General features: G+C 49.1%; 1 pseudogene; it reads right to left on the minus strand.

Annotated features, from left to right (window-relative positions):
• Positions 1-23,048, minus strand: part of LOC141201543 (uncharacterized) — a 52,080-nt pseudogene extending 29,032 nt beyond the window's left edge.
• Positions 23,049-25,348: the final 2,300 nt, after the last annotated feature.

Consider the following 25,348-nt stretch of genomic DNA (forward strand, 5'->3'; position numbering starts at 1 on the left):
TCATCACCCAGAATCCTCCAGTGCCGTCCTGTATAATGTCCCAGCAGTCACCTCTCCGGTCATCACCCAGAATCCTCCAGTGCCGTCCTGTATAATGTCCCAGCAGTCACCTCTCCGTCATCACCCAGAATCCTCCAGTGCTGTCCTGTATAATGTCCCAGCAGTCACCTCTGCGCTCATCACCCAGAATCCTCCAGTGCCGTCCTGTATAATGTCCCAGCAGTCACCTCTGCGCTCATCACCCAGAATCCTCCAGTGCCGTCCTGTATAATGTCCCAGCAGTCACCTCTCCGGTCATCACCCAGAATCCTCCAGTGCCGTCCTGTATAATGTCCCAGCAGTCACCTCTCTGGTCATCACCCAGAATCCTCCAGTGCCGTCCTGTATAATGTCCCAGCAGTCACCTCTCCGGTCATCACCCAGAATCCTCCAGTGCCGTCCTGTATAATGTCCCAGCAGTCACCTCTCCGGTCATCACCCAGAATCCTCCAGTGCCGTCCTGTATAATGTCCCTGTAGTCACCTCTCCAGTCATCACCCAGAATCCTCCAGTGCCGTCCTGTATAATGTCCCAGCAGTCACCTCTCCGGTCATCACCCAGAATCCTCCAGTGCCGTCCTGTATAATGTCCCAGCAGTCACCTCTCCGGTCATCACCCAGAATCCTCCAGTGCCGTCCTGTATAATGTCCCAGCAGACACCTCTGCGCTCATCACCCAGAATCCTCCAGTGCCGTCCTGTATAATGTCCCAGCAGTCACCTCTCCGGTCATCACCCAGAATCCTCCAGTGCTGTCCTGTATAATGTCCCATCAGTCACCTCTCCGGTCATCACCCAGAATCCTCCAGTGCCGTCCTGTATAATGTTCCAGAAGTCACCTCTCCGCTCAACACCCAGAATCCTCCAGTGCCGTCCTGTATAATGTCCCAGCATTCACCTCTGCGCTCATCACCCAGAATCCTCCAGTGCTGTCCTGCATAATGTCCCAGCAGTCACCTCTCCGGTCATCACCCAGAATCCTCCAGTGCCGTTCTGTATAATGTCCCAGCAGTCACCTCTCCGGTCATCACCCAGAATCCTCCAGTGCCGTCCTGTATAATATCCCAGCAGTCACCTCTGCGCTCATCACCCAGAATCCAACAGTGCCGTCCTGTATAATGTCCCAGAAGTCACCTCTCCGGTCATCACCCAGAATCCTCCAGTGCCGTCCTGTATAATGTCCCAGCAGTCACCTCTGCGCTCATCACCCAGAATCCTCCAGTGCTGCTCTGTATAATGTCCCAGCAGTCATCTCTGCGCTCATCACCCAGAATCCTCCAGTGCCGTCCTGTATAATGTCCCAGCAGTCACCTCTCCGGTCATTACCCAGAATCCTCCAGTGCCGTCCTGTATAATGTCCCAGCAGTCACCTCTGCGCTCATCACCCAGAATCCTCCAGTGCCGTCCTGTATAATGTCCCAGCAGTCACCTCTGCGCTCATCGCCCAGAATCCTCCAGTGCTGTCCAGTATAATCTCCCAGCAGTCACCTCTCCGGTCATCACCCAGAATCCTCCAGTGCCGTCCTGTATAATGTCCCAGCAGTCACCTCTCCGGTCATCACCTAGAATCCTCCAGTGCCGTCCTGTATAATGTCCCAGCAGTCACCTCTCCGGTCATCACCCAGAATCCTCCAGTGCTGTCCTGTATAATGTCCCAGCAGTCATCTCTCCACTCATCACCCAGAATCCTCCAGTGCTGTCCTGTATAATGTCACAGCAGTCATCTCTGCGGTCATCACCCAGAATCCTCCAGTGGCGTCCTGGATAATGTCCCAGCAGTCAACTCTGCGGTCATCACCCAGAATCCTCCAGTGCTGTCCTGTATAATGTCCCAGCAGTCAACTCTCCGGTCATCACCCAGAATCCTCCAGTGCCGTTCTGTATAATGTCCCAGCAGTCACCTCTGCGCTCATCACCCAGAATCCTCCAGTGCCGTCCTGCATAATGTCCCAGCATTCACCTCTGCGCTCATCACCCAGAATCCTCCAGTGCTGTCCTGCATAATGTCCCAGCAGTCACCTCTCCGGTCATCACCCAGAATCCTCCAGTGCCGTTCTGTATAATGTCCCAGCAGTCACCTCTCCGGTCATCACCCAGAATCCTCCAGTGCCGTCCTGTATAATGTCCCAGCAGTCACCTCTGCGCTCATAACCCAGAATCCAACAGTGCCGTCCTGTATAATGTCCCAGAAGTCACCTCTCCAGTCATCACCCAGAATCCTCCAGTGCCGTCCTGTATAATGTCCCAGCAGTCACCTCTGCTCTCATCACCCAGAATCCTCCAGTGCTGCTCTGTATAATGTCCCAGCAGTCATCTCTGCACTCATCACCCAGAATCCTCCAGTGCCGTCCTGTATAATGTCCCAGCAGTCACCTCTGCGGTCATCACCCAGAATCCTCCAGTGCTGTCCTGTATAATGTCCCAGCAGTCACCTCTGCGGTCATCACCCAGAATCCTCCAGTGCTGTCCTGTATGATGTCCCAGCAGTCACCTCTCCGGTCATCACCCAGAATCCTCCAGTGCTGTCCTGCATAATGTCCCAGCAGTCACCTCTCCTCTCATCACCCAGAATCCTCCAGTGCCGTTCTGTATAATGTCCCAGCAGTCACCTCTCCGGTCATCACCCAGAATCCTCCAGTGCCGTCCTGTATAATGTCCCAGCAGTCACCTCTGCGCTCATAACCCAGAATCCAACATTGCCGTCCTGTATAATGTCCCAGAAGTCACCTCTCCAGTCATCACCCAGAATCCTCCAGTGCCGTCCTGTATAATGTCCCAGCAGTCACCTCTGCGCTCATCACCCAGAATCCTCCAGTGCTGCTCTGTATAATGTCCCAGCAGTCATCTCTGCACTCATCACCCAGAATCCTCCAGTGCCGTCCTGTATAATGTCCCAGCAGTCACCTCTCCGGTCATTACCCAGAATCCTCCAGTGTCGTCCTGTATAATGTCCCAGCAGTCACCTCTGCGCTCATCACCCAGAATCCTCCAGTGCCGTCCTGTATAATGTCCCAGCAGTCACCTCTGCGCTCATCGCCCAGAATCCTCCAGTGCTGTCCAGTATAATCTCCCAGCAGTCACCTCTCCGGTCATCACCCAGAATCCTCCAGTGCCGTCCTGTATAATGTCCCAGCAGTCACCTCTCCGGTCATCACCTAGAATCCTCTAGTGCCGTCCTGTATAATGTCCCAGCAGTCACCTCTCCGGTCATCACCCAGAATCCTCCAGTGCTGTCCTGTATAATGTCCCAGCAGTCACCTCTCCACTCATCACCCAGAATCCTCCAGTGCTGTCCTGTATAATGTCCGAGCAGTCACCTCTCCGGTCATCACCCAGAATCCTCCAGTGCTGTCCTGTATAATGTCCCAGCAGTCACCTCTCCGGTCATCACCCAGAATCCTCAAGTGCCGTCCTGTATAATGTCCCAGCAGTCACCTCTCCGGTCATCACCCAGAATCCGCCAATGCCGTCCTGTATAATGTCCCAGCAGTCATCTCTCCGGTCATCACCCAGAATCCTCCAGTGCCGTCCTGTATAATGTCACAGCAGTCACCTCTCCGGTCATCACCCAGAATCCTCCAGTGCTGTCCTGTATAATGTCACAGCAGTCATCTCTGCGGTCATCACCCAGAATCCTCCAGTGCTGTCCTGTATAATGTCCCAGCAGTCAACTCTCCGGTCATCACCCAGAATCCTCCAGTGCCGTCCTGTATAATGTCCCAGCAGTCACCTCTCTAGTCATCACCCAGAATCCTCCAGTGCTGTCCTGTATAATGTCCCAGCAGTCACCTCTCCGCTCATCACCCAGAATCCTCCACTGCTGTCCTGTATAATGTCCCAGCAGTCACCTCTCCGGTCATCACCCAGAATCCCCCAGTGTTGTCCTGTATAATGTCCCAGCAGTCACCTCTCCGGTCATCACCCAGAATCCTCCAGTGCTGTCCTGTATAATGTCCCAGCAGTCACCTCTCCGCTCATCACCCAGAATCCTCCAGTGCTGTCCTGTATAATGTCCCAGCAGTCACCTCTGCGCTCATAACCCAGAATCCAACAGTGCCGTCCTGTATAATGTCCCAGCAGTCACCTCTCCGGTCATCACCCAGAATCCTCTAGTGCTGTCCTGTATAATGTCCCAGCAGTCACCTCTCCGGTCATCACCCAGAATCCTCCAGTGCTGTCTTGTATAATGTCCCAGCAGTCACCTCTACGGTCATCACCCAGAATCCTCCAGTGCTGTCCTGTATAATGTCCCAGCAGTCACCTCTCCGCTCATCACCCAGAATCCTCCAGTGCTGTCCTGTATAATGTCCCAGCAGTCACCTCTACGGTCATCACCCAGAATCCTCCAGTGCCGTCCTGTATAATGTCCCAGCAGTCACCTCTCCGCTCAGCAGCTCAATCATCTTGTTGCTGAGCTCTAGGATCTTCTCCTTCCTCCTCTCATGTATCGGGGGGTGCGGGGGAGGCTCTGTGATGGGGCCCGGGCTCTGCCCTCCTGACTCCTGGAGATGGATGCTGGGAGTCACACCCTCCCCCGGTGTCTTCCTCACTATTGTGTAATCCTGTGTATGGAGAGAGACACTTAGGGAGAAGAATTCCTTCCCGACTCCAGATCTGACAATCAGTAGAAATCCCGGGATCAATAACCGTCTCCAGTAATCTGGGGCCATAACCTGGAATATTATTACACTCAGGACAGACATCCAGGCCCCTCTACAGCTCTTATAGGGAATCCCCATGACAACTCCTCCTGGCAGAGAGCTGCACACAATCACTGCTCTTACAGTAAAGAATCCTTCTCTTCCTCTTCTGGATTTCCTCTTCCCGATGTCGGACTTGTTACATAACACAATAAAGCTGATAGGAATGTAGAGGAGTTACCTCTCCGCTCAGCAGGGAGATGATCTCCAGGGTGAAGTGTAATAATCTTCTGGTGGTCTCGTCCTCGTCCATCCTCGGGGTCATTCAGGAGAAGGAGGGATGAACACTGGATCAGCTGGAGGGATCTCGTCCTGCCGGCGTCTTCATGATAAAGGAGAAGATGGAGATCACAGGGGACGATATAACGACAATCACTGAATTCTGCCCCAAATATCCGACATTTATCAGGAAGAATCTGGAGGAAAAGCCACAAACTCCACCGCGGCCTCCTCCACCGATCTGACCACTCATTATCAGCCTCGTAGGAGGTCGGTCACCGTGGTAACTACACCTCCAGCGGGGGACGGTGACCGTGGTAACCACACCGCCAGCGGGGGACGGTCACCGTAGTAACTACAGCGCCAGCGGAGGTCGGTCACCGTAGTAACTACAGCGCCAGCGGAGGTCGGTCACTGTGGTAACTACAGCGCCAGCGGGGGACGGTCACCGTGGTAACTACAGCGCCAGCGGGGGACGGTCACCGTAGTAACTACAGCGCCAGCGGAGGTCGGTCACCGTAGTAACTACAGCGCCAGCGGAGGTCGGTCACTGTGGTAACTACAGCGCCAGCGGGGGACGGTCACCGTGGTAACTACAGGGCCAGCGGGGGACGGTCACTGTGGTAACTACAGCGCCGGGGGGGATGGTCACCGTGGTAACTACACCTCTAGCGGAGGACGGTCACCGTGGTAACTACACCGCCAGAGGGGGATGGTCGCCGTGGTAACTACATCTCTAGTGGAGGATGGTTACCGTGGTAACTACATCTCTAGTGGACGACGGTCACCGTGGTAACTAAACCTCCAGCGGAGGACGGTCACCGTGGTAACTATACTGCCGGGGGGGATGGTCACCGTGGTAACTACATCTCTAATGGACGACAGTCACCGTGGTAACTACACCGCCAGCGGGGGACGGTCACCGTGGTAACTACACCGCCAGCGGGGGACGGTCACCGTGGTAACTACACCGCAGCGGGGGACGGTCACCGTGGTAACTACACCGCCAGCGGGGGACGGTCACCGTGGCAACTACACCTCCAGCGAAGGACGGTCACCGTGGTAACTCCACCTGGCGGGGGACGGTCACCATGGGAACTCCACCTCCAGCGGGGGACGGTCACCGTGGGAACTCCACCTCCAGCGAAGGACGGTCACCGTGGGAACTACACCTCCAGCGAAGGACGGTCACCGGGGTAACTACACCGCCAGCGGAGGTCGGTCACCATGGGAACTCCACCCCCAGCGGGGGACGGTCACCGTGGTAACTCGACCTACAGCGGGGGACGGTCAACGTGGTAACTACACCTCCAGCGAAGGACGGTCACCGTGGTAACTACACCTCCAGCGGGGGACGGTCACCATGGTAACTACACCTCCAGCGGGGGACGGTCACCGTGGTAACTACACCTCCAGCGGGGGACGGTCACCGTGATAACTACACCTCCAGCGGGGGGCGGTCACCGTGGTAACTACACCTCCAGCAGAGGACGGTCACCACGGCAACTCCACCGCCAGCGGAGGTCAGTCACCGTGGTAACTACACCTCCAGCGAAGGACGGTCACCGTGGTAACTCCACCTCCAGCGGGGGACGATCACCGTGGCAACTACACCTCCAGCGAAGGACGGTCACCGTGGTAACTACACCGCCCGCGGAGGTCGGTCACCATGGGAACTCCACCTCCAGCGGGGGACAGTCACCATGGTAACTCCACCTCCAGCGGGGGACGGTCACCGTGGTAACTACACCTCCAGCAGGGTGCGGTCACCGTGGTAACTCCACCTCCAGCGGGGGATGGTCACCGTGGTAACTACACCTTTAGCGGGGGACGGTCACCGTAGTAACTACACTGCCGGGGAGGGGATGGTCACTGTGGTAACTATACCGCCAGCGGGGGATGGTCACCATGGTAAGTATATCTCTAGCGGACGACGGTCACCGTGGTAACTACACCTCCAGCGGAGGACGGTCACCGTGGTAACTATACTGCCGGGGGGGATGGTCACCGTGGTAACTCCACCTCCAGCGGGGGACGGTCACCGTGGTAACTCCACCTCCAGCGGGGGACGGTCACCGTGGTAACTCCACCTCCAGCGGGGGACGGTCACCGTGGTAACTCCACCTCCAGCGGGGGCGGTCACCGTGGTAACTCCACCTCCAGCGGGGGCGGTCACTGTGGTAACTCCACCTCCAGCGGGGGACGGTCACCGTGGTAACTCCACCTCCAGCGGAGGACGGTCACCGTGGTAACTCCACCTCCAGCGGGGGACAGTCACCGTGGTAACTCCACCTCCAGCGGGGGCGGTCACCGTGGTAACTCCACCTCCAGCGGGGGCGGTCACCGTGGTAACTCCACCTCCAGCGGGGGCGGTCACCGTGGTAACTCCACCTCCAGCGGGGGACGGTCACCGTGGTAACTCCACCTCCAGCGGGGGACGGTCACCGTGGTAACTCCACCTCCAGCGGGGGACAGTCACCGTGGTAACTCCACCTCCAGCAGAGGACGGTCACCGTGGTAACTCCACCTCCAGAGGGGGGCGGTCACCGTGGTAACTACACCTCCAGCGGGGGCGGTGAGGTGAGGAGGAGCCGCTGCACATCCCCCATACAACACTGAGGAGCCGCAGTCACATGGAGCAGGAGCCTCCACAGGAACAGCTCTGATCTCACCCCACACTCTCCTCTCACAGATTCACCACAAACCCTCCCTGTAATCTCACCGGAATGGCGGGAAGCGGAAACCTGCTGCTGGCTGATACCAGAGAGCAAGAGCTGCGCACACCCAGGACGGAGCTGCTGCACTGAGAGCGGGAGGACCTGTGGTGACGTCACCGCCATGTGATCAGGGGGCGGAGCTCAGGATAGAAGTGAATGATCTGTGGTGACGTCACTGCCATGTGATCAAGGGGCGGAGCTCAGGAGAGGTAGTGAAGGACCTGTGGTGACGTCACCTCCATGTGATCAGGGCGGAGCTCAGGAGATGTAGTGAAGGACCTGTGGTGACGTCACAGCCATGTGATCAGGGGGCGGAGCTCAGGAGAGAGGTGGTGAAGGACCTGTGGGGACGTCACCGCCATGTGATCAGGAAGCGGAGCTCAGGAGAGGTAGTGAAGGACCTGTGGTGACGTCACCTCCATGTGATCAGGGGGCGGAGCTCTGGAGAGGTAGTGAAGGACCTGTGGTGACGTCACCGCCATGTGATCAGGGGGCGGAGCTCAGGAAAGATGTGAAGGTCCTGTGGTGACGTCACCGCCATGTGATCAGGGGGCGGGGCTTCGAGTGGTGATTGGCTTCGCAGTGTTTCCTCACAGACTGTAATGATTCTATAAACTATAAAGTTATTATAATGGTGAAGGAGCTGTGATGAGGCTGCGGTCATGTTACAGTGATGACGTCACCGCAGCTCCTCCCCCTCAGGGGTCATTGCCCCGCCCAGATCTGCAGATGATCCCGGCGCAGTCGCTCCTCCGGCTCCTCCTCCCTCTGACGTCACATAGTGGCCGCTTTCTCCGGTGATGAGGATTTCTCTGCTCCCGGAGGTTCTGTAAGTCCAGTAGTCTCATCAGGTCCACATCTATAGTAAGTTCACCTGTTTCCCCAGTCAGGGCTCGCTCTCACTTCAGTCTGATAAAACCCCAGACTGCGTCCGTACCCAGTAATCCTCGGATTCTCTGCTCCGCGGCGTTTTGTTTTCCAGCTCCGATCGGATCGCACGCACCCATATAATCTACCATCGCAGAGGCAGGAACCCCCCGTGGGGTAAGGAGCAAGCTGAGTCCTTTAAGGTGATGAAAGAGATCCTGACTGGGGAAGAGATCCTGACTGGCGAAGAGATCCTGACTGGCGAAGAGATCCTGACTGGCGAAGAGATCCTGACTGGTGAAGAGATCCTGACTGGGGAAGAGATCCTGACTGGTGAAGAGATCCTGACTGGTGAAGAGATCCTGACTGGCGAAGAGATCCTGACTGGGGAAGAGATCCTGACTGGTGAAGAGATCCTGACTGGTGAAGAGATCCTGACCGGTGAAGAGATCCTGACGGGTGAAGAGATCCTGACCGGTGAAGAGATCCTGACCGGTGAAGAGATCCTGACTGGGGAAGAGATCCTGACTGGCGAAGAGATCCTGACCGGTGAAGAGATCCTGACCGGTGAAGAGATCCTGACTGGTGAAGAGATCCTGACTGGGGAAGAGATCCTGACTGGTGAAGAGATCCTGACTGGCGAAGAGATCCTGACCGGCGAAGAGATCCTGACTGGGGAAGAGATCCTGACTGGTGAAGAGATCCTGACCGGCGAAGAGATCCTGACTGGTGAAGAGATCCTGACTGGTGAAGAGATCCTGACTGGTGAAGAGATCCTGGCCTACCCTGACTACAGCCAACCGTTCCTGCTGTACACTGATGCCAGCAACGAGGGATTTGGAGCTGTGTTACGTCAGAAGCAGAATGGCCGGGAGAAGGTGATCGTCTATGCCAGCAGGAAGCTCCGCCCGACCGAGAGGAACCCTGAGAACTATAGCTCCTTCAAGTTGGAGTTCCTGGCCCTGGTCTGGGCCATCACTGAACGATTCAAGCACTACCTGGCCTCCAGTAAGTCAGTACACTGACAACAACCCCCTGACACATCTAGAGACAGCCAAGTTGGGAGCCATGGAGCAACGTTGGATGGCCCGGCTGTCAAACTATCAGTTCACCATCAAGTACCGGGCAGGCCACAAGAACGCCAACGCCGATGCCCTATCCAGAATGCCTCACCAGTCGGACACTGAAGAAGAAGTGGATGACCTGGAGGAGATTGAGCTACCTGCTTTCCACAGAAATGGGATGGTCCACGAGCAGCGCACCTCCAGGAGGTATGGTGGTAAGACACTAAACCCTTTACCTCATCACAATTGGAAGGAGACCCAGGACAGCGACCCGGTTGTCAGCCGTATCAAAGAACTGATAACCCAGGAAGGTTCCTCCCTGGAGAAGGACACTTCTACACAAGCCAAGCAACTGTGGAATGAGAGAAGCCGGCTGTTCATCTATAGAGAGAAGCTGTGCCGAAGGTATGTTAACCCTAGGACCAATGAGATAGTATGGCAGATCGTAGTGCCCAGGACAGACATCCAGATGGTATTGGAGGCCTACCACGATCAAGCAGGGCACTTTGGCTGGAAGAAGCTGGAAACCCTCCTGAAGAGTCGGTTTTATTGGGTTGGAATGCGGAGTTCCATAGAGAGGTGGTGCCGGGATTGTGGACCCTGTAGCCTCAGAAGAAAAGACTACAGCAGGCAGAAAGCACCCCTGCAGTCCATCAAGACAACCCAGCCCCTGGAGATCGTCGCTCTGGACCATGTCAAGCTGTCACCTAGCAGGTCAGGCTACTCGTATGCCCTGACCATGGTAGATCACTACTCCCGGTTCCTGGCGGTTGCCCCGTCAAGGATCTGACGGCAGAAACTGCAGCAAGGACGTTTCAAGAATACTTCTGCAGGCCCCATGGATACCCGGAAAAGGTGCTGACGGATCAAGGCCCTGCCTTTGAAGCCGAGCTGTTCAAAGAGTTTTGCCATCTGTATGGGTGTAAGAAGATCCGGACTACACCGTACCACTCCCAAACCAATGGGTTATGTGAAAAGATGAATAACATAGTCATCGACCTGTTGAAGACCTTACCTCTAGAAGAAAGAAACCAGTGGCCAGACAAAACTACCTGACCTGGTAGATCTGTACAATCACATACCTATGAGTTCTACCAATTGTACTCCAGCGTACCTCATGAGAGCAAGACCCGGAAAGTTGCCCATGGACCTGGAGCTTGGAGTGGTCGAGCCAGAAGCAGATATGTCCACTGAAGACTGGGATACGACCCGACAGGAGCAGTACAAAAGAGTACAGGCCTGTGTCGAAGACAGTCTAAGTAGAGTGAGAGATAAGCAGGAAGCACCGTACAACAATAGTGCACCAGCCGAACCCTTGACACCTGGAGAAGTTGTGCTGAAACGCAAGAGAAGAAGCCACAAGCTTGACGACCAGTGGGAAAGGGAACCTTACACTGTGTTGAACTCCAGATTTGACAATAGGCAAACCTGTCTAATTAGCAAAGATGGAGGAAGAACAACTGCAACGGTATCAAGAGACCATCTGAAGTTGTGTCCAAGTCCGCTGAAGCCCCAGGAGGAAGTGCCTCTCACCGTATTGGAGGAGCCTAAAGAAGAAGTACTCCATACTGACTTAGGAGATTTCCCAGCAGATTGGCCTCAACTGGATGGAGCGGTAATAATACCTGTGCTACACTTCTAACAACAGCCATAAGACTCTCCACTGCAAGTAAGACCTGTAAGTGCCCCAGAAGAGCCTGCTCAGGAAGGATCACCGGCAGAAGCAGAGCCAGTAGGCCCAGTAAACAGTGTACTTGCCAGTCCCATAGAGAGGTTAAGACTGTCTTGTAGTCCACCAACACATAGAGCGGAAAATAGTACAAGCATCCACACTACACGCATCCCCATACTACGTAGGTCATCGCGTAGCACAAAAGGCCAAACCCCTGTCAGGTATAAGGAGTAAATAGAAAAACACCTGCAGTATAAATAGTTACCCGTAAGGGTATATATATATATATATATATATAAAGGACTCGGTGGCTGAGGACTGTGAGCAGCCCAAAAACTGTACATGTACATAGTTGCACTCCCTGGAGTGCCCCTTAGGTGACCACTGAACAAAAACCCGTTTGGCGTGGCAGAAGACGTAGTCTGACCCTGGATCACTTATGCCCTGTAGCCACGCCCAAGGCCTACGTTGAGGGTTTTCAGGCGGTTCCCTCATGCTGCTCACCTTCACCAGTGAGATGGACACCAGTTAATGGATCTCACTGAGACTTTAAGAAGAGTGTGTTGTATATAAGAAAATGTATTAATGTTATTATTGTATTATAATGTTACCTGTAATGTTCAAGAAAAGTGCCTCCCATAAAGGGAAGAAATGTTATTGTTTAACCTGTTTTTGCAAAAATGCTTCAGTCCAGGAGTACTGAGTTTTATTAGGGGGGGATGTGGCGCCCTGCTGCGCATTGGTGCCACAGAACCCAGAAGGGTGCATGGAAGGACTTCTCCACAAGAGGCCCTCACACATTCACACACCTCCACTTTACCACCTTAGACAAGCAGAGGGAGCCCGTTAGGGACATATATATAGAGAGGATGGAGCCAGGCAGCTCAGTTCAGAGTTGTTTAGAGATCAGTCAGACTGAGAGCGTGCTGACTCTCAGAGAGCAGTGAAGAGGCAGCAAGCTGGCTGCTGTGCTTAGGCGAGCCAAGGTCTACAGCACGTGTGAAGGCCTAGTGAGGCCGAAGGTAAGACGAGAAGGAAGAAGTAGTGAGGGGGCAGAGGAGCATACCAGGCTCACCCTGAGATATATACCGTACACCTGGTCCGCGACTACAGGGACTCTTAATACCCAGCAGGAACCACCGGAAGCCCTGGAGGACTACAGGTCCCAGGTTCACCAAATGCTGATTGCAGTACCAGGGCTAGGAGTCACGGAGGCCCCAGCGTCCAGGGAGAGTGATCTCCAAAGAGAATGCCCTACCACCAGGTCAGCAAGTGCAAGAAGAGACAGTAACCAAGCTAGGTCTAGTTCCAGGCCGGCCAGAAGCTTAGAGAGTGAAGCCACGGATCAGGAGGCCCTATACCCGCTCACTGGAGAGAGTCCAAAAGTGCGCCTTTCGTCCGGAGTACCCTGGATCGTGCCTGCAATATCACCAGTAAAGGTACTGAAGCTTATCCCCATGTTAGTGTCCGTCTTTGCTCCGGGACCGTCCTGCCGTCTCTCCCCTGCACCACCATCCATTACACCCCACGCTGCCCTGGAGCTAGCTCTACCTGTGGAGAGCCACACCATCCCTTTTGCTCTATCACCAGCTTCAGAAGACTGCTCCGCAGCGGCGGCTCCCCTTAGCCGCATTTCACAGGTGACATCACGGACTTTCCAAATCCCCTATAAATCTATTCCCCTTTTTACTGACCGCCCAGGGTCACGGACCGGGCCAGCTACCGTGATATCCCCCAAGCAACCAGAGGCCCGACTGCCGAGTACCCCACGGCCCAGGGGGCGCGTCACATGCGACAGGATCAGAGCATGGAGCACTGATATTCAGCTCCCACTCACAGCAGAGCAGCAGCCGAGTGTCATTAGCATATCGCATTGGGTGCTCTCGCATCGCATACCGTACGCTAGTGGGACCCTGGCCTAAGAGATATTTTTGTGTCTTGCATAGCAGAGTTGTACAGATACCTGTCTTTACGTAGGCTCAGGTTCTCCCGGGTGCGACTCACCCTCAGCATCCTCCCGCGCCATCTCCTCCTCTCCATGTTGTTGTGTAGAGTTCTCGGCGCCATTTTGTGATGAGGGTCTGGCGAATTTTTAATTTTTTTTTCTCCTTTTTTTAATATTAAAATTTTTTCTTTAAATTTTCTATTGCTCATAATTTGATCATCCATTCAAATATTAAAGTATTCACCCAATGACAAATGAAAGCAATTCTAAATCCATAACCCTTCTATGACCTGATCACTGTTAAATGGTACGATGATTATTATCTTACTTGTTTTAACTTCTGCTTTCTCACATCTCGCCTGCCCTTTAGCACATTCTGTGCACTCTCTCCATATGCACCCCTCCCTTCACGCCTCTCTCATGTATAACTCTGAGGCTCTACTGATATTTCTCACCCACTCCAAACCATCCACTACCTCCATACAGCACTCAAAATGTTCATACAAATCATTGCACCACCTGCTCTTTCTCTTTTTTCTCCTTCTCCTAGTCGCTGGCGACATCTCCCCCAACCCTGGGCCTCCCTCCACTAGCATACCCCACTCTCCTCCAGCTGCATATAGAAACCCTGCTAATCTTATTAACATTCAGTGCATGCCCTCTCCTATTGCTTTCCACTATGCTCTCTGGAACGCACAGTCTGTGTGTAACAAACTGTCTTACATTCACAATTTTTTCCTCTCTAATTCCCTTAACTTTTTGGCTATTACAGCATTCAGACACCACTGCAGCTGCTGCTCTCTCATTTAGTGGGCTCAAATTTTTGCATACCGCCAGACCTGAGAACAGACAAGGTGGAGGTGTTGGTTTTCTCCTTTCACCACAATGTGCTTTCCAGGTCATCCCCCCAGTTCCCTCACTTATGTTTTCTTCCTTTGAAGTCCACACCATCAGACTCTTCAAACCCTTCTCCCTGTGAGTGGCGGTTGTGTATCGCCCTCCAGGCTCCTCCCACCAGTTCCTGGATCACTTTGCCAACTGGCTTCTTCACTTTCTATCCTGTGACATCCCCACGCTCATCACAGGAGACTTTAACATCCCCATCGATGATCCCCTCTTCCAATCTGCCTCTCATCTACTTTCTCTAACCTCCTCATTCAGCCTCTCACAGGTTACTAATTCTCCTACACATGAAGACGGGAATACTCTGGACCTGGTCTTCTCCCGTCTCTGCTCGCTGCATGACTTTACTAAGTCCCCTCTCCTGCTCTCAGACCACAACCTTCTTTCCTTCTCTGTCAAGAACTGTCTCCTCACCCGGGACACCCCCAATTACCTCACTTCTAGGAATACACGTACCATTAATACCCAGCAGCTTATGGACAATCTCCACACATCTTTATCCCTCATCTCCTCCCTCTCTTGTCCAGACTTGGCATTGTCACACTACAATAATACACTGAAGAGCGCCCTAGATGAAGCAGCACCGTCTACACGCAGAAAGACCCGACACAGACAACGGCAGCCCTGGCACACAAAGCAAATATGTTTTCTTCAGCGTTGCTCAAGGTGTGCTGAGCATCAGTGGAGAAAATCTGTTTTAGCAGAGGACTTCATCCACTATGAATTCATGCTCAAAACCTATAACTCTGCCCTTCATCTGGCCAAACAATCCTACTTCACCACCCTCATCACTTCACTGTCCAACAATCCAAAATGACTTTTTGAAACCTTAAACTCCCTCCTGAAACCTAATGCACAGGCCCCCACCACCAACCTTAGCGGTGAGGATCTGGCCACATATTTCCTAGAAAAAATCAACCACATCCATCAGGACATCTCAGCCCAATCTCCTCAGTGCCTGGATACCCTTCCCTGCCGCACTTCAAGCTCACTAGCCATCTTTGAGCCTGTTACAGAAGAAGAAGTTACCCAGCTCCTCACTTCTTCTCGACCTATAACCTGCAACAGTGACCCCATTCCTTCATATCTCCTGCAGTCTCTTTCACCGGTGGTCACCACTCACCTGACTAAAATATTTAACCTCTCTCTTTCTTCAGGTATCTTTCCTTCCTCATTTAAACATGCCATCATAACCCTTTTACTTAAAAAGCCATCCCTGGACCAGAACAGACCTGTCTCTAACCTTCCTTTCATCTCTAAACTCCTGGAACACCTGGTCCACTCCCGTCGAATCCGCTATCTCTCAGATAATTCTCTTCTTGACCCTCTACAATCTGGTTTCCGCTCCTTACACTCCACTGAAACTGCCCTCACTAAAGTCTCTAATGATCTTCTAACAGCTAAATCCAAAGGTCACTACTCCCTGCTGATTCTCCTGGATCTCTCTGCCGCATTTGACACTGTGGATCACCAGCTCCTCCTCACTATGCTCCGCTCTTTCGGGTTCAAGGAAACCGTTCTCTCCTGGTTCTCCTACCTCTCTGACCGCTCCTTCATTGTATCTTTTGCCGGCTCCTCTTCCTCTCCATTTCCCCTTACTATCGGGGTCCCGCAGGGCTCAGTCCTAGGCCCCCTCCTCTTCTCTCTATACACTGCCCCTATTGGACAATCAGCAGATTTGGGTTTCAGTATCATGTCTATGCTGACGACACTCAACTATACACCTCTTCACCTGACATCACCCCTAACCTAATAGAAAATACCAAGGATTGTCTGTCCACTGTCTCTAACATCATGTCCTCCCTCTATCTTAAACTGAATCTCTCCAAAACTGAACTTCTTGTGTTTCTCCCCTCTACTAACCCAACTCTACCTAACATCGAAATTACCTTGGAGGGTTCCACCATAACTCCCAGCAGCACGGCCGCTGCCTTGGGGTCATATTCGACACTAACCTTTCCTTTACTGCCTATATCCGATCATTCACCCTGTCTTGTCACCTGCATCTTAAAAACTTCTCCAGAATCCGACCTTTTCTCACCTTTGAAACTGCGAAAGCTCTTACTGTCGCTCGTATGCACTCTCGTCTGGACTACTGCAACTCTCTTCTGATCGGTCTCCTTCTTACCAAACTTTCTCCTCTTCAATCCGTCCTGAATGCTGCAGCCAGGGTCGTATTTCTGTCCAGCCTCTTCACCGATGCCTCCATCTTGTGCCAGTCTTTACACTGGTTGCCGGTCTGCCTCAGGATCCATTATAAACTCATCGCACTCACCCACAAAGCTCTCTACAGTTCTGCGCCGCCTTATATCTCCTCTCTCTTCTCTATCGCCCTACACGTGCCCTCCGTTCTACAAATGACCTAAGACTAACATCCCTCATAATCCGAACCTCGCACCTCCTTCTCCAAAACTTCTCTCGTGCGGCACCAGTTCTCTGGAATGCTTTACCCCAGACAATCCGACTGATGCCTAGCCCCCATGTCTTCAAGCGTGCTTTGAAAACCCATCTCTTTAAACAAGCCGACCACCTCAACTACTCAGTAAATTAACTTTCCCCTGTCCCCTCATTCTAAATATTATTCAGAATCTGCTCCCTACTATTCATCTGTCTCCACACCCTCCATGCACACGATAACTGCACTCGATACTTGATTATTGCACTTATACATACGGGCTTATGATCGGATCATACAGCTTTATATGAAAATCCCTATTTATTATAATTGTCAGACCTGAAATAACAAGCACTTTGCACCTACTGTGTCCCCCCATTCCCTTGCAGAATGTAAGCGTGCGAGAGGCCGGACCCTCGCTCCTAATGTAACTGTTTAAACTGTCTTACCTTGTATTGAATTTATCGTCTGTACATGTCCCCGCTTAATTGTAAAGTGCTGCGGAATATGTTGGCACTATATAAATAAAACAATATGGGGTTTTTTTGCATTTCCTATATACGCCTATATATATTTGTGGCAATGTGTATTGGTGTAAAATGAAGTATTTTATTTGATAGTCAATATATTTTTTTATGGACGTTTTTTAATTTTTGTGTATATACACTGCTCAAAAAAATAAAGGGAACACTGAAATAACCCATCCAAGATCTGAATGAATGAAATATTCTCGTTGAATACTTTGTTCTGTTCAAAGTTGAATGTGCTGACAACAAAATCACACAAAAATCATCAATGGAAATCACATTTACTAACCAATGGAGGCCTGGATTTGGAGTCACCTCCAAAATTAAAGTGGAAAACACACGACAGGCTGATCCAACTTTGATGTAATGTCCTTAAAACAAGTCAAAATGAGGTTCAGTATTGTGAGTGGCCTCCACATGCCTGTATGACCTCCCTACAACACCTGGGCATGCTCCTGATGAGGCTGAGTATTGTGTGTGGCCTCCACGTGCCTGTATGACCTCCCTACAATGCCTGGGCATGCTCCTGATGAGGCTCAGTATTGTGTGTGGCCTCCACATGCCTGTATGACCTCCCTACAACACCTGGGCATGCTCCTGATGAGGTTGGGGATGGTCTCCTGTGGGATCTCCTCCCAGACCTGGACTAAAGCATCCGCCAACTCGTGGACAGTCTGTGGTGCAACGTGACGTTGGTGGATGGAGCGAGACATGATGTCCCAGATGTGCTCAATCGGATTCAGGTCTGGGGAACGGGCGGGCCAGTCCATAGCTTTAATGCCTTCATCTTGCAGGAACTGCTGCCACACTCCAGCCACATGAGGTCTTGCATTGTCCTGCATTAGGAGGAACCCAGGGCCAACCACACTAGCATATGGTCTCTCAAGGGGTTTGAGGATCTCATCTCGGTACCTAATGGCAGTCAGGCTACCTCTGGCGAGCACATGGATGGCTGTGTGGCCCTCCAAAGGAATGCCACCCCATACCATTACTGACCCAATGCTAAACTGGTCATGCTGAAGGATGTTGCAGGCAGCAGATCGCTCCACAGCGTCTCCAGACTCTGTCACGTCTGTCACATGTGCTCAGTGTGAACCTGCTTTCATCTGTGAAGAGCACAGGGCGCCAGTGTCGACTTTGCCAATCCTGGTGTTCTGTGTCAAATGCCAAGCGTGCTGCACGGTGTTGGGCTGTGAGCACAACCCCCATCTGTGGATGTCAGGCCCTCATACCATCCTCATGGGAGTCGGATTCTAACCGTTTGTTCAGACACATGCACATTTGTGGCCTGCTGGAGGTCATTTTGCAGGCCACCGGCAGTGCTCCTCCTGTTCCTCCTTGCACAAAGGCGGAGGTAGCGGTCCTGCTGCTGGGTTGTTGCCCTCCTACGGCCCACTCCACGTCTCCTGGTGTACTGGCATGTCTCCTGGTCGCGCCTCCAGCCTCTGGACACTACGCTGACAGACACAGCAAACCTTCTTGCCACAGCTCGCATTGATGTGCCATCCTGGATGAGCTGCACTACCTGAGCAACTTCTGTGGGTTGTAGAGTCCATCTCATGCTACCATGAGTGTGAAAGCACAACCAACATTCAAAAGTGACCTGAACAGCCAGAAAGCATTGGTACTGAGATGTGGTCTGTGGTCCCCACCTGCAGAACCACTCCTTTATTGAGGGTATCTTGATAATTGCCAATAATCTCCATCTATTGTCTATTCCATTTGCACAACAGCATGTGAAATTGATTGTCAATCAGTGTTGCTTCCTAAGTGGACAGTTTGATTTCACAGAAGTTTGATTCACTTGGAGTTATATTCTGTTGTGTAAGTGTTCCCTTTATTTTTTTGAGCAGTGTATATTTTATATAATGAGACTAATATGATTATATGAATGTTTGTAGTTTTCTTCATTTTTTATTTCATTGTGATGTCATTTCTTTGTTTTTGCTGGTTATCAAAAATAGGGAGGACTCCACATCTCTTTTTTCATTTATTAGCTAAACACAAGTACAGTAAACTCCACACACAGGGCTCTAATTATATATCTCACGGATATCTATCATCTATCTCGATCTTTGCACATCTAACACCTAAATATCTGTCATTTCTATTCTGCACTCTCTTCCGGCACGTGTCACACAGACGTGTGTGCGGATGTCACACTTTATGTCATCTGTGTGCAGGACGTACTGACGTCCGAGCTGCAGGCAAAAAACGGACATGTCCGGTCCGTGTGACCATGTGCGCAGCCTATAGATTATAATGGGTGTACGTGTGTGTCTCCGGTACGTGTGAAGGGGGCCTAAAGGGTATGAGCACTTTTAGTATGAATTACCAGTAGGGGGCGTGACCACTTAAAGTGCCTAGGGCAGCATGAATGCCAGATACGGCCCTGAGCACAGCCCTAATAAAGTCATTAGAGCTGCAGATAAAGGGGGCTCGATCACAGCTCTGGATAGTGGGTTGTATGAGCCGGAGGTTATGAACATGGGTGACAATACTAATATATGCCGCACTCTAGATGGAGATCCTACTAATTCATACAATACCCCCTTACATTGTCTTTTGGAGGAGGGTTTGGTATCGGCTGTACTTAATGCCAAACAAATACAACGATTAAAGGAAAATCACCCACAATGTCCAATATTTCATACATTACCGAAAACTCACAAAGAAGGAAACATCCATCAGTCTAGAGATACATTCAATACTGGCTGCAGAGAAGATTCCTATAATATAGTGAATATTACCAGAAAACATTTACCTATGTTATACACCGACAAGGATCCAGCAACAAGAAAGACAACTGACACGTGGAGGACAAACACCAAAGGTTTCATTGAATGTGGGAGAAATAAATGTGGTTTGTGCAAGTCTGTGCACAAAGCAAAAATGTCTGCATCTACTAACCATAATAAACCCTATAATATCCGACATCTCATTAGTTGTAGCTCCACACGTCATTGACACCATACAATGTGAAGCTTGTCTGCTGCAATATGTGGGGGGCACGGTCAGACCCTTACGTCACCGCATTGGGGGACACGTTAGGGACGTTCTTGGCCCCACAACACGTAATACATCTGCAGCATCACAACATCTCATACAACACAATAGGGATTAATCAATTTACAGTTGTGGGTATTGAATATGTCACCAGACCAGCTAAGGGGGGAGATTGGTATAAAAAGTACACCCCCGAGAAGCCTTGTGGATTCTGGAATTGGACTCCAGATTCCCCAGTGATATGAAGCTTCGTTCAGACCTTGTATCCATTTACTGAATTGTGTTTTTTCCTCTTTTATAGTAATTATACATAATATACACATTATAGATGCAGACACTTCATTCTTCTATTGCACGGATGCTTTTTGTTGTGGACATATGATCATCCATAGGGGTAATGTAGACATACTTGCACATGTCCATTTGGGGCTGGGGGTCTCCGCTGTGCATTAGACACTATGATGTGTATAAGAAGCCGGTTACTGGTTATTTATTATGCCATGAATAAGGACCGAACACAAATGCTGGTTCAAAACGCGTAGATTTTTTGCTACTATTCCAGGATGTCCTGTTTTTTAATGTTTCTATGATTTTAATTTGGATGTTTCAATAAAAAAAAATATTCACACTGGAAAACAAGTGCCGGATTATCAGTAACTTTCTTTGTCCCGTCCATTCCTTCCCAACTGTGATTATTCATCCAAGCATTGAGAGATGAGCTGAAAGCAGACAATTTCTTCTATAGAGGAATGGCAGACATCGGTGTTGTCCACATAGAAAGCCTCTCCTAAATCCCCTGCACAAAAAAGCCACCCTACAATCTGGGACTTTATACTCTGGAGTGATGAGACCAAGATAAAGGTTTTTTTGGAACTGATGGCTTCAAAACTGTATGACATTGAAGAGGTGAGGAATACAATGAGAATGCATGGTGTCTACAGTGAGACCTGGTGGTGGCCGTGTCCTTATGTGCGGCTGCATGAGGAGCTACATTTCATTGATGGTATCGTGAATTCACAGATGTTCTGCTCTATAGTGACAGAAAAGATGCTGCCATCACTCTGTTCCCTTGGTAGGCCACTGTTACATTTCTGAAGAACAGGGTCACAGTGATTCTAGAAAACTTGGTGCTGTCCTTTAAAATTATGGAGGCCATACAAAATAATAGATGTAGTAGCTTTTGAGATTTTGTAATGAGAGTTATATTATTACTTTCATGTTTTGATTACAAAAAAATGTTCTATGAAACTTAGTGTTGGCAAAATTGTAAAAATTGATCTTGTGTTCAGTGAGCTATTAAATAAAATCTTACTCATCAAAGGGGGTGTACTCATTTATGCTGAACAATGTTTATTAAACTTTATAAAACATAGTGAACATAATTACACTTTCTTTCCCGTATGACTTCTCTCATGTTTTACAAGGTATGATTTATGTATAAAAGATTTCCCACATTCTGAACATGAATACGGCTTCTCTCCTGTGTGACTTCTCTCATGCTGCACAAGATAATTTTGTTTTGTAAAGCATTTCCCACAGAATGAACATGAATACGGCTTCTCTCCTGTGTGAATTCTTTGATGTATAACGAGCTCTGATTTATTTGCAAAGCATTTTCCACATGCTAAACATGAAAAAAGTTTTTCTCTTGTGTGAATTCTTTGATGTTTAACAAGATGCGATTTATATCTAAAACATTTCCCACATTCTGAACAAGAAAATGGCTTTTCTCCTGTATGAATTCTGTTATGTGCAGCAAGAATTGATTTATGAATAAAAGATTTCCCGCATTCTGAACATGAATACGGCTTTTCTCCTGTATGACTTCTTTCATGTTTTACAAGGTATGATTTATGTAAAAAAGATTTCCCACATTCTGAACATGAATACGGCTTCTCTCCTGTGTGACTTCTCTCATGCTGCACAAGATAATTTTGTTTTGTAAAGCATTTCTCACAGAATGAACATGAATACGGCTTCTCTGCTGTGTGAATTCTTTGATGTATAACAAGCTCTGATTTATTTGCGAAGCATCTTCCACATTCTAAACATGAAAAAAGTTTTTCTCTTGTGTGAATTCTTTGATGTTTAACAAGATGCGATTTATATCTAAAACATTTCCCACATTCTGAACAAGAAAACGGCTTTTCTCCTGTATGAATTCTGTTATGTGCAGCAAGAATTGATTTACGAATAAAAGATTTCCCGCATTCTGAACATGAATACGGCTTTTCTCCTGTATGAATTCTGTTATGTGCAGCAAGAATTGATTTATGTATAAAAGATTTCCCACATTCTGAACATGAATACGGTTTTTCTCCTGTGTGAATTCTGTGATGTTTAACAAGATCTGATTTATAACTAAAACACTTCCCACATTCTGAGCATGAATATGGCGACTTTCCAGTATGAATGCTCTGATGTCTACTAAGATGCCATTTAGCTGTGAAGGTCTTCCCACATAGTGAACATGAAAATGGTTTTTCTCCTGTGTGATTTCTCTGATGTGTAATAAGATTCCCTTTATTTGTGAAGGACTTCTCACATAGTGAACATGAAAATGGCTTCTCTCCTGTGTGAATTCTCTGATGTATAATAAGACTTCCTTTACCGGTGAAGGACTTTCCACATTTTGAACATGAATACGGCTTTTCTCCTGTGTGAATTCTCTCATGTCTAACAAATTGTGATTTATATGTAAAGAATTTCCCACATTCTGAACAGGAATATGGCTTTTTTCCTTTGTTTTTTCTGTGTGTTAAAAAATCTGAGCTTTTTGTAAATTGCTTGTCACACTGAAATCTTGAATCCACTTTGCCCCCTGGACTTTTGGTAATAATGTGAGATTGCTCAGGAGATGATTCCTCGTGATTAGGAGGATTATAAGAAAGTGAAGTGCTGTGAAGTCCAGGAGGTGCAGGAAGGGTGATGAGGTTTTCTCCATTAGAGTGCTTCATGAGATCTTCCTTTTTACAGTTTAGTGATGAACCGTTATTCTCACAAGGATTTCCTATAAGGATGAAAGATAAATTAGATGTGAGTTTTTCCTTCAACACAAAAGAGATTTCTGAATGTATTTTCTGGATCTCACAATGAAGACCCTCGTCAGTGAAAGTACAGGTAATAAGGAGGACAACTACATGCCATAACATTAACACAATGACGGGTAAAGTGAATGACACTTATAAACTGGTGACATTGGCACAAGTCAGGGGTGGCAGAGATTAGACAGCAAATAGTTCTTTAAGTGGTAATTACTGATGACAGGTTCCCTTAATGTACCTCCAGTGCCATTTCACTCTCTCAAGCTTCGTATCTTGCCCTCAGTATAGAAAAGTGTCCACGTAATTAAAGAAGTTGTCCACTACTATTAACCACTTCGCACCAGAGCCTGTTTTTGTCTTCGTGACCGGGCCAATTTTTTCAACTCTGACCACTGTCACTTTATGAAGTAATTACTCTGGAACGCTTCAACGGATCCCCCTGATTCTGAGACTGTTTTTTCGTGACATATTGTACTTCATGATAGTGGTAAAATTTCTTCGATATCACTTGCGTTTATTTGTGAAAAAATTGGAAATTTGGCAAAAATTTAGCAATTTTCAAACTTTGAATTTCCATGCCCTTAAATCAGAGAGATATGTCACACAAAATAGTTAATAAATAACATTTCCCACATGTCTACTTTACATCAGCACAATTTTGGAACCAAATTTTTTTTTGTTAGGGAGCTATAAGGGTTAAAAGTTGACCAGTGATTTCTCATTTTTCCAACAAAATTTACAAAAACATTTTTTTAGGGACCACATCATATTTGAAGTCACTTTGAGGGGTCTTTATGACAGAAAATACCCAAAAGTGACACCATTCTAAAAACTGCACCCCTCAAGGTGCTCAAAAACACATTCAAGAACTTTATTAACTCTTCAGGTGCTTCACAGGAATTTTTGGAATGTGGAAGAAAAAAATTAACATTTAACTTTTTTCACAAAAATGTTACTTTAGACCCATTTTTTTTTATTTTCGCAGGGTTAACAGGAAAAAATGGACCCCAAAATTTTTTGTGCAATTTCTCTTGAGCGCACTGATACCCCATATGTGAGGGAAAACCACTGTTTGGGCGCTCGGCAGGGTTCAGAAGGGAAGGAGCGCCATTTGACTTTTTGAATGTAAAATTTGATTGAATAATTAGCGGACGCCATGTTGCATTTGGGGAGCCCCTGATGTGCCTAAATAGTGGAAACCCCCCACAAGTGCCACCATTTTGGAAACTAGACCCCTTAGGGAACTTATCTAGATGTGTGGTGAGCACCTTGCACCCCCAGCTGCTTCACAGAAGTTTATAATATTGAGTTGTAAAAATGAAATTTTCACATTTTTCCCACAATAACGTTTTTCATCCCTTAATTTTGCATTATCATAAGGGTAACAGGATAAATTGCACCATGAAATTTGTTGTACAATTTCTCCTGAGTACGCCGATACCCCATATGTGGGGGAAAACCACTGCTTTGGTGTACGGCAGGGTTCGGAAGAGAAAGGAGCGCTATGTTGGCTGGGATAGGTGGCAGACACCATGTCACATTTGAAGAGTCGCTGACATGCCGAAACAGCAGAAACCCCCACAAGTGACCCCATTTTGTAAACTACACCTCTCAAGGAATTCATCTAGGGAAGTAGTGAGTATTTTTTAATTTATACCATTGGGCAGTGAAAAAAGCATAATTATATTTTTACCACAAAAAAATGTTTTACCCTCAGATTTTACATTTTCACACAGGGCAATGGGTAAAAATGGTGCCGAAATGTGTCACACAATTTCTTCTAAAAGTGGCAATACCCCATATGTGGCTGTATCGTACCGCTCAGCCATACGGCGAGATCTGGGGGGGACGGAGCGCTATTTGACAATTGGAGAACAAATTATTGTAGAATAGGCATTTGGATTTGGGAGCACAAAATTTTCTGAATTTCTTTTGGGGGGCAAGGGCCATTTCGCTTTTCCAGAGCCTTTCTGCTACCAGTAACTTGGAAGTCCCTTATATTTTTAACAGATGACGGACCTGAGTGGGGACTAGCTTTTTTTGAGGACTGAGTTGAAGCTTTTATTGGGAACATTTTACGTAACATTTATCCGGCGCTCGAGGCTGAGCACTTACATCGGGGTTTCCATCTAAATTTCCAAGTGATGTAATTCAGATGAAACCCCTGCGGGATCCATTCACTGTAATGAGGCAGCAGAGTTACTCTGGACTCCGTCTGGCCTCTGTTTATCGGTGTCCTTTTTTTCAGAAGT

Source organism: Phyllobates terribilis, unplaced genomic scaffold (genome assembly GCF_046119375.1).
Source record: "Phyllobates terribilis strain yellow unplaced genomic scaffold, ASM4611937v1 Scaffold_117__1_contigs__length_5270597, whole genome shotgun sequence".
Taxonomy (NCBI): Eukaryota; Metazoa; Chordata; class Amphibia; order Anura; family Dendrobatidae; genus Phyllobates; species Phyllobates terribilis.